Source organism: Archocentrus centrarchus, chromosome 11, assembly GCF_007364275.1.
Source record: "Archocentrus centrarchus isolate MPI-CPG fArcCen1 chromosome 11, fArcCen1, whole genome shotgun sequence".
Classification (NCBI taxonomy): Eukaryota; Metazoa; Chordata; class Actinopteri; order Cichliformes; family Cichlidae; genus Archocentrus; species Archocentrus centrarchus.
In genome coordinates, this window is record NC_044356.1 from 29921894 (window position 1) to 29935000 (window position 13107).

Consider the following 13107-nt stretch of genomic DNA (forward strand, 5'->3'; position numbering starts at 1 on the left):
AACAATTGTGAAGCAAAGTTTTGCAGACAAATTCCTAAATGATTGAATGGAACAGCTCATGAGCCAAAGCACCACCTCATCTCTCAAAAGCAGTGGTGCTTCTCTTATGGTTTGAGCTGCCATGAGAACTGGCCCTTTATTGCATTAAAGCACACCGGACAGCAATTTATCATTCAGCTGGACAACGATCCTATGGCCAACGCAACCAAAAAGCAACTCAGGCTAAAGAAGTCAAACTATCGACTCACTGAATAACGGACAAAAGGAACAAGCTAGAGCTGAAGCAGTTGGTAGTAAAGTCCTACTTGCACGCTAAAGTGAGTGACATTCGATAGACTGGAAATGTAAAGCTTACATGTCCTAATTTCTGTTGGATTTATGATCATTTGATGAAGTTATCTGGTTAGTTCATTTAAAAAAATGTTATGTTTCAACAAGTTGATAGTTTTGTAAGTTTAAGGAAATCTAGACTGTTGCACATTCTGCAGGAATTGACTTTGTGGGATTGGTGCAGGGCAGGTCTCATCATGGTTCCAGGGTTTTTGTGCTTTAGTGGTTTCGTTATTATTTGAGGTTTTGGATTTTGTGATTATTTTAGGCTTTTCTGTTAGTTATCTTCATGCTTTTGGTTTTCATGAGTTTCTTGTTCAGGTTTCCCAGTCTTCCCTGTAGTGTGTAGGTGTGTGTCTAACCTCTGGATTTGTCAGTTACTTCCTGATTTAATAGTTGCAATAATAGATGTCTCCTGTGTCCTGTGTCTTGTGTCTTGTGTCTGCTTCTACTTCCTTCCCTTGTCTAATTGTCTGATTCTGTGCACCTGTGTGTTTTCCCAGCTGCGTCCACTTCTCTTAATTAGCCCTGTGTGTATTTATAGCTCCTTGCCAGAATGTCTGTCTCCTGATTGTTTGACTACCTCACAGTTTAGCACTTGTTTGTTTTTGGGGCAACAGAATCTTCTGTTTGAAGACTTTAATGTTTTATAAATTTATTTTAAATTCAAGTACGGAAGAACAGAAAATCCAAATGTATAAATTTTTTTTTGTTGTTGGTTTTTTTTTGAGGGAGACGATGAGTTGTCTGTGAATAAATCCTTGTTTCCGCATAAAGTACAAGGAGGTTTGTAAGATATAAATGCAGCTTTTTGATTCTTTTACTGCTGTTGAACTCGGATCATGTTCAAAATGGTGAATTGTTGCTCTTTGTAATCCACAGTGTCATCCTACAAAAAGCTGGGAGCTTTTCTGGAAGCCTCTTAATCAGTGGCGCAGCAGATGGAGTGGTAAGGAGGGAAATGTCGAGACACATTAGCTTCAGCCTTGTTTCCCTTCACACTCCTGAAAAATAGACGTTAGCGAGATGGATCTGTTATGGACCTGGGTTTTGGCCGTAGCATATGGTCAGTGCTGCTGGTCTCTTGTTTTGAAGCCAGGACTTTCCAGTTGAGCAGCTATGCTTTGATGCAAAAGCAATTGTGCAGGTTCAGTTCAATTTAATTGTATTTATATAGTGCCAACATAGTGCGTGAGTTGCCTCTTAGGCATTAAGATTGAATAATTTATACTCTGTCTTAGTGCCTAAGATTTTCATCATTTAACACACTTGCTGACATGATCTTCTTTTTTTTTTTTTTTTTTTTTTTTGTGTGTGTGAATTGTAATGAAATTTGCACCACAGCTCTTTTGCCTCAACAATTTGTTCCTCTGTCATTTCTGTCAGTCATTACATATCTTAATAAAGAAGGCTAATCGGAGGCTTGATGGTCATTAGAGTAACACTGGAGGTGTTACAGTGGCAGAGGAAACATCATCTAGTTGCAAGATCATTAAGCTGCATATTCCAGTGGACTGCAGCTGACACAATGGCTGTTCCTGGTTCTAATGTCAAAGCATTGTGCTGGTTTTGCTCTTAGACATGTTCATTTAGCAACACCACTTCATTGATTGTGGCGTAAGGCAACATCTACTGATGACTGACACTGATAATAAAGGCCTGTTAGTTTTCCACTGTGCCTCTACTGTGGTCATAGGCCTCAAATAATAATTATTGGTGGTGAAATAGAGCAGCTTTACTTTTTCTTTTGAAATCCAAAGGAAAATATTTTAAGATATTTAGATCAAAGCAACATGAATAAGTGTAAACGGGAACTTCTGCTAATCAAAGCTTATTTTTAATCAGGGAAGTGACAGATGTAGAACATGTTGTGGGTTTTTATTTTCCCTCCAATATTAAAGCCAGCAAACTTGGCAAGGACACAATTGTACACACCTAACCTCCAGTTTTAATGCCTCTATAATCAGTGTTATGCTGTCATTGAGGTGATGGTTTAAGCGTACAGCTGTTTTGGCCAGCAGCTGCCTGTCTGGAACTTGTCTCACAGGACCTTTGCCCTGTCACTCTCATCAACCTTTGGCAGTGTCTCCCATTGGGAGTTGAGGACTTCTAATCCATATGCGTCATAGATGTTCTTGTACACTATCCCGGCCACTCATGTCTGTCAGTGGATGCTATCCTATCTTGCATCTTACTTCCTGCTGTTACGTCGTGAATAGTCTCCAGGGCACCTTTGCATAGCCTGCACGTTGGGTCCTGTTGGTTGTGGTAGACCCCTGACTCTGTCTCTGGTCCTTAGTCCGTTCCTGTTTTGTAATAAGAGCATCTGTGCTGTCCTTTAGGTCAGTCTTTTCTATCTAAATTTAGGATTTGGAAGCTTCCATGCATTGTGAGGAAAATGTCTCTTGACATCAGTAGTATTTATGTCAGTGATGATCAGTAGGGTGTATGTATTAATGGCTCAGATTTTGCTCCTACCTTTTTGAACTGGAGTCTCAGCACCTGTCTCACCTTTTGGAGGTACGGTACCAGTCAAAAGTTTGGACACACTCAGTCATACTGGAACAAGATATACATGGACAAGGACTGAGAACATGAAATTGAAAGACAGCTACTATACCAGCCAACCCACAGATGTACCAAAGACCAATATCCACACTGACATCTGGAAGCTCAATGCTATAACATCAACAGGAGGAAACCATTATCAAAGCTGGAGATTCAGAGGGTACAGCACAGTGAGAACAACAGTAAGCAGGATGGATATAATGAGCCAACTGTGACAAAGGAGAGTAGTGTAACTGAGCTAAATGATGCCCAGCCACCTGCAATAACAGATGCTCCTGAGCTTAGGATGAAGATTATGGCCAGACTCAAGGTAGCAACACAAGGGCACAACACCCCCATCAGAAGAGACGCTCACAGACATAAGCTCTACTCACCATCCCTACTACCTGTATCCCTGAAACCAATAAGCTTATATATACACCACTGCCACAGTAATCCTCAAAACATTTGGAATAAAGATCAAGAATGGATGTAGAGAAATCGGCACCACCTTCTCCGGCGGGAAGCCCAGAAGGATGTGAGTCAGCAAAAAGAGGTGTAGAAAGGCAGGTCCTGGATGAATATGAGATGCAGCAGGATGTCTGTAGCTGAGGGTGCAGAAACTGTCAAACAAAAGCTTACATCTTTGGGCAACTGGCTGAAGAGATACACCAGAGAAGCAGAAGGCAAGAGAATAAATGGTCTAATCTCCTAAGACTCCTCCAGGGTGCACTCTCAGCTGCAAGGGAACAGTTGCATGGAGTGCGAATAGCTTGGATCGTATCAAATCCTGGTGCTGCTGGAGACTTGTTGGAGGTCTTTGTGATGATTGTCTGTGTAGATTCTCAGTTATCCAGGTCATAGTAGTCTCTGGAGCTTGAAAAAGGCGACTGGACTTCTTTTTGTTTCTTGAAGACGTTTCACCTCTCATCCGAAAGGCTTCTTCAGTTCTCAACCAAATGGTGGAGAGACCCAGGTATTTAAACCCCTGTGGGCGTAGTCCCCTGGAGGTGGTTATGACCCTCTATTGATCATGTGCTTGAACACATGAAATGAAATGTGAAGGGGGCGTGGGTCATATTTAATCAGTGGTTTCAGTTGAAACCAATTTAGGACTCCGCTCCATTGTTTCCTGTGGCCTATTGAGGTCACTGGAACAAAGGTGTGAATGGGGGTTGAGACGTCTGGGAAGGGAGCTCAGGACAGCACTGTAAGCGGGGGAAAGTTGGTGACGTAATCCACCTCCTCTGTTCAATGATGGTTGTTCACAGTGGACATAGATGGCTTCTTTCACTCCTCTTTCAAACCATCTGTTTTCCCTGTCCAAAATGTGGACATTGGCATCCTCAAAAGAGTGCCCTTTTTTCCTTCAGATGCAGATGTACTGCTGAATCTTGTCCTGTCGAGGTGGCTCTTCTATGTTGTGCCATTCGTTTGTGAAGAGGCTGTTTGGTTTCACCAATGTAGAGGTCCGAGCACTCTTCACTGCACTGAACAGCATACACTACATCGCTGATCTTGTGTTTGGCGGGTTTGTCCTTGGGATGAACCAGTTTTTGTCTTAGGGTGTGACTTGGTTTGAAGTATACTGAGATGTCATGCTTGGAGAAAATTCTTCTGAGTTTCTCTGACAAGCCTGACACATATGGGATGACAATGTTGTTCCTCTTGTCCTTCCCATTCTCTGTAGTTTGTGTTTGGCCTTCATTCCTGTGCATCTTAGCTGATTTGATGAAGGCCCAGTTGGGGTAACCGCATGTTTTGAGGGCTTTCTTAATGTGTGTGTGTTCCTTATGCTTCCCTTCTGCCTTAGAGGGAACACTTTCCGCACGGTGTTGTGTGTTGCGCACCTGGGTCAAAATCAAAACCCAAGAAGTAGAAGCCTTCACTCGTCACATTAACTCAGTGGATAAATACATACGTTTTACCAGGGAGGACACCAGAGATAACAAGTTACCATTCCTGGACTGTGCGGTGCTTATCGAGGAAGATGGAAGCCTCAACATTGAAGTTTAGACTTTGCCATAGCCCCACAACAGCTTCCTATAGTAGACCTCATCACAGCAACAGAAACCGCTATAAGAAATAACAAACTTTCTCATCCTGTAGCAGAACAGATCAGGATGAAAGTTTCAGCCACTCTCTCCAGTGCAAGACTTCCTCCATCCAACCTCACCATTCAGGAGAAGAAGGCCATCACAGCCCTAAGCAAGGATCAAAACATCACCATACTGCCAGCCGACAAGGGGAGGTGCACGGTTGTGCTGAATTCATCGGATTACCACAACAAAATTACTACACTCCTCAGTGACAACAATACTTATGAGGTCTTGAGACGTGAGCCACAAGCAACTACAAGAAAAAAGTTGTTTGCTGCCTGCAACAACTTGAAAAGGAAAAAGCCATTGACCGCCCCACTTACTACCGCCTGTACCCTGGAGAAGCCACTCCATGCATTTATGGACTCCCAAAGATCCACAAAGAAGGAGTCCCACTTCGACCCATTATCAGCAGTATAAACTCGGTCACCTACAACATTTCCAAACACCTCGCCACCATCTTATCACCGCTTGTTGGCATCACACCCCACCACATTGAAAACTCTACAGATTTTACTAACAAGGTCCAGAATCTTGTACTGGATCCAGATGAAACCATGGTGTCCTTTGATGTGGTTTCACTTTTCACTTGCATACCTACAACTGAGGCAGTGGAGACCGTCAGAAGACGACTACAGGAAGACGATTCCTTACTGAACAGAACCAGCCTCACCCCAGATCAGATTTGTGCACTTTTAGATCTCTGCCTTACCACAACATATTTTAAATACAATGATGGATTCTACAGACAGAAGCATGGATGTGCCATGGGCTCCCCAGTGTCTCCCATTGTAGCCAACCTTTACATGGAGGAAGTGGAAAGTAAAGCTCTTGGTTCTTTCAAAGGGAAGGCACCTAGCCACTGGTACAGATATGTAGATGACACCTGGGTCAAAATCAAAACCCAAGAAGTAGAAGCCTTCACTCGTCACATTAACTCAGTGGATAAATACATACGTTTTACCAGGGAGGACACCAGAGATAACAAGTTACCATTCCTGGACTGTGCGGTGCTTATCGAGGAAGATGGAAGCCTCAACATTGAAGTTTACCGGAAGCCCACACACACAGACCAGTATCTCCTCTTTGACTCCCCCCACCCTCTGGAACACAAACTTGGGGTGATCAGGACCCTACAACACCGTGCGGAAAGTGTTCCCTCTAAGGCAGAAGGGAAGCATAAGGAACACACACACATTAAGAAAGCCCTCAAAACATGCGGTTACCCCAACTGGGCCTTCATCAAATCAGCTAAGATGCACAGGAATGAAGGCCAAACACAAACTACAGAGAATGGGAAGGACAAGAGGAACAACATTGTCATCCCATATGTGTCAGGCTTGTCAGAGAAACTCAGAAGAATTTTCTCCAAGCATGACATCTCAGTATACTTCAAGCCAAGTCACACCCTAAGAAAAAAACTGGTGCATCCCAAGGACAAACCCGCCAAACACAAGATCAGCGATGTAGTGTATGCTGTTCAGTGCAGTGAAGAGTGCTCGGACCTCTACATTGGTGAAACCAAACAGCCTCTTCACAAACGAATGGCACAACATAGAAGAGCCACCTCGACAGGACAAGATTCAGCAGTACATCTGCATCTGAAGTAAAAAGGGCACTCTTTTGAGGATGCCAATGTCCACATTTTGGACAGGGAAAACAGATGGTTTGAAAGAGGAGTGAAAGAAGCCATCTATGTCCACTGTGAACAACCATCATTGAACAGAGGAGGTGGATTACGTCACCAACTTTCCCCCGCTTACAGTGCTGTCCTGAGCTCCCTTCCCAGACGTCTCAACCCCCATTCACACCTTTGTTCCAGTGACCTCAATAGGCCACAGGAAACAATGGAGCGGAGTCCTAAATTGGTTTCAACTGAAACCACTGATTAAATATGACCCACGCCCCCTTCACATTTCATTTCATGTGTTCAAGCACATGATCAATAGAGGGTCATAACCACCTCCAGGGGACTACGCCCACAGGGGTTTAAATACCTGGGTCTCTCCACCATTTGGTTGAGAACTGAAGAAGCCTTTCGGATGAGAGGTGAAACGTCTTCAAGAAACAAAAAGAAGTCCAGTCGCCTTTTTCAAGCTCCAGAGACTTTGTGATGATTGGTTCTTATTCTGGGAGGTTGCTGTGGTCTCCCAGACTGAATAACAGAAGGGTACAACACCACTGAACAATCAGCTAATTACCTGCCTGTCCACAACAATGGAAAGTCCTCTCAGGTATGACAACAACCACACCGAGTAAGCACGAGTCAACACATGAGCACAGCTCAGAAGGGTGTTTGAAATAACACCAGTGGGTCAAAGCATGCAACTACTGGCTGACAGAGCAGTGTACCTGGACTCTAAGGCTCCATTTACACAAGAACATTTTCAGTGGAAAAGGTATCATGTCACCTTTTTCGTCTTTGAAAAGTAGCGCGTTCGGATGGAAACATTTCAAAAACTATCTGTTTACACAGAAACACAATATGTTGAAAACAGTGTAGTTCCTATTGCCAGGCCATTGGCGGTGTGGATATATGCGTCACAACCATAATGTGCCATATGCTTGCCCATTTGCCTATTTACATAGACATGGAGACCAGAGCATTTCAAAAACTCTCCACTCTGGAACCCATTTTCAATTAGAATCATTTTCACGCCTTTCTCGTGTAAACAGGAGGCTGAAAGGCATCAAAACTTTACCTTTTTCATCTGAAAAACTTCTCATGTAAAAGGGGCCTAAGATCAGATAGACCAAACTGAGTGTCATTTGGATCGACTACAAGAAAGCCTATGACTCAATGCGCCACACGTGGATATTAGAATGTCTGGCACTACAGACATTCATATCTGCTGCTCATGTGGGTTCAGGCCTCTTGGTGTCTTCAAGGAGGACACCAAGACATTCCCAAGACAGCCGAGAGGTGTAATCTGTTAAGTGCGAGGCCTCCTCCTGGAACATGCCCAAAACATCTTACCTTGGAGGTGCCCAGGAGGAATCCTGGTCAGATGCCCAGACTATCTCATTTGGCTCCATTTGATATGGAGGAGTAGTGACTCTGCTGTGAGCACCTCCAGAATGATTGAGTCCCTCGCCTTATCTTTAAGTCCTGATAGCCTTTGGAGGAATAAATAATTTTAAAGCACAAACTGTTCTACTTCCTTCCTCGTGTTTTTCTTCACATCACTGGGCATATTGTAGAGTTTTCGTACATAAGAATATAACTTTTCCCTCCTGACATCTTTGGGGATTTTATTATTATTTTGTTTAAAGCTTAGAATTTTACACAACATCTTTAAAAACATATTTTAGCATATTTGTAGCTTTGTCTTTTTCCCCTAGTGTATATGCTTGTACGTCTGAGGGGGCAGGTTGCAAAATAGAAGTGAAAGAAAAAATATGCTTTTTCACATACTGCAGTGCTGAAACTCACAATTTGGGGTGTTGAAGGACAGAATAGCAATCAACAACTAAAACTCAAGTATGCTTTTCACTGTTTAGTTTCTTTCAATCTGCACTCAACCAGCAATACAGATAGGTATGGTTTAAGAGGTATAATGGCTTACGGCTCAAGTGTAGCTGCACAGAAAGGTCTTAAATATTTATCTTTCATCATTTTGGACTGTTGTTCCCACTGCAGTTTCTGCCTTTGTGCCTACAGTGCTGTGAATCTATGCAAAGAGACGGGTTGGAAAGTTAGGAAAACAATGCTTTTCATCCAGTCCATTCAGGCTTGTGTCAAACAGATTTTAGTTGAAAATAGTCCCTGCAAAGCAACTGTTGCCACACTTTCTGCCCATATTAACTGGAGAGAAGAATCTCTGTGCACTGAATTTCTGAGTTAATAGCAGCGAACAGTATTTCATTCTGTTTTATTGCTCTGCGCCTGTCCAACAACTCTGATGAAAGAATCAGTCAGCAGCAACACTGAAACATTTGTACCCCTGAAAGTGATGTAATTGTGGGTAACGGGGTCGCTGCGAGGTTTGTTTTTGCTATTACGAATGCTAGAAAACATTTCTGTTGATACACCTGAAGGCATTATAAAACTTTGATTTATGTGTGGTAACATGTTACCCTGCTGGTGGAAGAGATGGAAGAAAAACACACAGCCCAGGGAAGAAAGCCTTTGTGTGGGATGAGAATTGATTGGGTAACGCATCAATGATACGGACCTTGCTCTCTAATTTTTGTTGGTTTACATTTTGGGGATTAAGCAAAATCAAACCTAATAACTTTTGTTTCAAGGCTCCCAAGAGTAATTAGTCTTTAAATTCCCTTGTTTATGCATTTGACTTCTTTTAAATTCAAAGGGGGGATGAGAAAGGAAAAGGAGGGAGAGATTGAATGCTTTAGTCCAGTGTGGTTATATCAATAGCTATATATTTATTTGTTCTATAATATTTGTCCGTGGAGGAAATCTGGTTGGAGCACAGATGCTTCAAACAGATGCCGGCTGGAGAAATGTGCGCTGTTGAATTCTCCCATTAAATTTGGGATCCGTTTAAACACCTTTCAGAGGAAGCCAGCTGTTACTTGTGCTTGCAAATAAAAAAATGAATCAGGCCTCTTGCTCGACCCCGTCGGGGTTTAACAGCAGAGTTTTGGAGTTCAGTGTGGGATCCCAGCCACTGCTGGTTCCACCACTCAAATCGCCTGATGTATTGTACGTGATCAGGCTGAGATATTTTATCATTATAGTCCAAAAGAAACCACAAATCAAACTGACCAGACAACTGGTTTAGAGTGTGTCTGAAAATGAAGTCTTGTATGCTGCTCCCAGTCAGCAGGTGTGCGTATCATTCATAGCTGTAAAGATTTATGGTGTCTTTAGACTTAATATTTGCAAAATATCCTAACCTGAACAGCAAGTTTCCATGTATTTTTCACACATGCAAAATGGACCGTGCTCTATTAGGCATATGTGTGTGTACTTGACAGCAAGATCACACTGCGTCTGTGTGTGTGTGTGTGTCATGAACAACTCTGTTCTGTTTTGGTAGTGAAAGTGAAGGTGTTCTGTTTGTCTGTGGTCTCTGTGTGCTCCTCTCTTCTATCATCACTTTAACCACAGGCGTGAACTGGTCGGAGGCAGATGGCCGACCCTCCCTGAGAACTGCCTGAGATTTGTTTAAGAGAGTTGTTCTTCCCCAGCACTGCCAAATGAGATCCTCTGATCTTTGGGTTTTTCTAAAATTCAATCAAGAATCAATCTTTCAATATAAATGAGATAATTGTGAACTGAAAGTAAAACCAAATAGGTAGAGTGCAGTGTGGAGCAATCAGCCGGTCCCTAAAAATAATTAAAATAAACTGTACATCTTATCTAATTTGTGAATTTCTAATTCAGCTACTGCTTTTTGCTGTTCTCCTCTATGCTCTTCATCGCTCTGTGCATTGAAGGAGTAAAACAGACAGACACACTAACACACTGTAACAAAGTGAGAGTTCCCTGCAGTTCCTCAATATCTTTCAATTTGAAGAAAAAAAATCTCCTGTAAAATGTTTAAATGTCCTCAAAGTAGTGTCTCTGTGGCAGTTTGTTTCAACTTTTTTTCTCACTTGGTGTTTCATTTTTAGAAAATGGACGTCCAGCTCGACTTCTTGCAGGAACCATTGTGTTTACGTGTGAGTGAACAGAGGGTCATCCAAGCCTTGGCAGTGTGTTCTGCCCTCAGGCCACTGATTTGGCTTGCCTGGATGCAGTCTGTCTCATCCCCCACCTACGGGACAGCAGAAGACACAGAGATGTTCTTGGAACAGACTTCAAGTGCTGTAGGTGGCAAGGATAACCCAGGGCAAATCCTGCCTGTTTAGCTGGCATCTGTCTCGACCAGAGCATTATTTGCCTGCTGGCTGCTCGATCCAGAACCACTGTCAAGGGATGGAAAAAAATAAAAACTACTAAGGAGTTTGTAACTAAAAGCGGCTTTTACAGAAAGTAAAAATCATTCACAATAACAGAAAACAATTTTAAAAATTGCATTCAGTGAATTTTTGATAATGATAATGACCCTTCTGATGTCAGATTGCTGTAACTGTGTGGATTTTCATGCCTGGCCACAATTGATAGCAGACGTGTTAAAAGATGTTTCACACTTATTCTGGACTTCTTTCATTTTAACAAGTGTTGCTTGTACACCCCCCCCCCCCCCCCCCCCCCCCCCCCCCCCAAAAAAAAATAAGCCAGGCAGGCCCACAAGTTGCGCAATCAATACTGTAGTGAATATCACTCATGCCCTCCCTGCCGTGGCCACTCCCACTATGACACACCCAAGCAGTACATCCCCGAGCCCACCCGACAGGCCCAACCACCCCAACCTTCGATCGGTACCCCAAGCCAAGGAGAGCTCCCCCAGGCCCAGGCCCAGGGAACTACCTGCCCCACACCCCCCCAGGGTGAGCCAGGGCACCCAGACAGCACCAGCCGGCACCATTACGATGAGGGCCCTAGTACCCCACCGCACAAGTGCCCGCACCACCCAGGCAGAACCAGTCGACCACAGAGCCCCAGGATCCAAAGGAATGTCTGCTTTACATTTTGTGACATACTCCAGAATTGTTGTTCTCTTTGCTTGTGAATGAACGCCTTGTATATACTGCTTTTTCCAGTTGAGGCGGAAGTCAAAAATCAAGCCTCTTTTCTCCATATGTAATCTTGAAATGGTAATACATGCTTTATAATGTCTTGTCTTGATTGCGGCAGTGCAATTTTATCAGAATTAGCCGGGCCTCCATCGCTCGCCTACAGCTGGTGCAAAATGCTGCTGCTCAATTTTTATCTGGTGTAAGCAAATGAGAGCACACCACTCCAATTTTAGCTTCTCTTCACTGGCTTCCAGTTAATTTATGAATCCATATCAAAATCCTTTTTTTTTTTTTTTTTTTTTTTTTTAGGTCTCTCAATGGTCATACCCCATTTTATCTGTCTGAATTGCTGCACCCATCTCTTTCCCTTTGGTCAGCAGACCAGATGCTTTTACTTGTTCCAAAGATGCAAAACAAAATCAAAGGTGTCTGTGGCTCCCAACCTATGGAATGATTTACCATTACACATGAGAAAGGCTCCTTCAATTGCTGTTTTTAAATCTCATTTAAAAAGTCCCATTTATCCTTCTGTTTATGGTGTTTTAGAATGGGATATAGTATTGTATGCTTATTAGTAATATCCCTAGGAAACTGGTAATTCATACCAAAATGATGTTACTTTTGCTTCATGCTTCTTGCCATTAACCAATTCTTTCTGCTGGAAATGTTCAGATTTTGCAGTGATGGGATGTGGTCCATTTCCTCCTCGGGCTCTGAGTCAGTGAACGTGGTGAAATGCAATGGTATCGACAGTTTCTGTCAAGATTCAGTGGATTGCATGAAGTTTTTAATCAGTGTTTCCAGATTGTCTGGTGTATTTCCAGGGATTCCTGAGAAAATCATATTGTCCTACATACTTCTTGTTTGTATGTCGAGGATAGTTTTTTGAGGATTTATTCAGTTTTTAGACTTTCCATCTGCACCGTTATTGTTGACGGAAGAGTTCAGCATTGTCATATTGGAGATCAGCTATTTGCTGGTGGTTCTAAGTTTTATTTTTAAATTTTTGATCTCTTGATGGATCTTGGCTAGGAGATCCAGCTTCTTGCTAATGGACTCTAAAACACTTAATGTCAAATCACTCTTTGTCTTCTTGTTGGTTGTCTTGTTTGGATTATCCAGTTGTTTGTCGGATTCCCCATGACGCACTGGTAAAAAAGCTGTTTGTTTAAATGTAAATAGAAATTTAACTAGAAAATGTAAATAGGTAGTTAAAAGTCTGATCAAGCCACAATTTTGAATCTCAAATCTTGGGAGTCTCTCAGCATCTCCCTCACCTCAGTTCTCTGATTCTGTCTTGTTATTGTGTTAATAAGTCAGACTTGTTCTTGGTGGGTGCTGGACTTCACCAGGGCTGCCCTCTGTCACAGATTCTGTTCATAATTTTTATGGACAGAATTTTTAGCTGGTGCCAAGTGGCAGAAGGCTTCCACATTGCTGGCTTTTTTGCAGATGATGTGGTTCTGTTGGCTTCATCAGGTTGTTACCCAGACCAGATCACGGCTCCCAACCGTGGTAAGAGGACCTCTGGCTTATTCTTCAC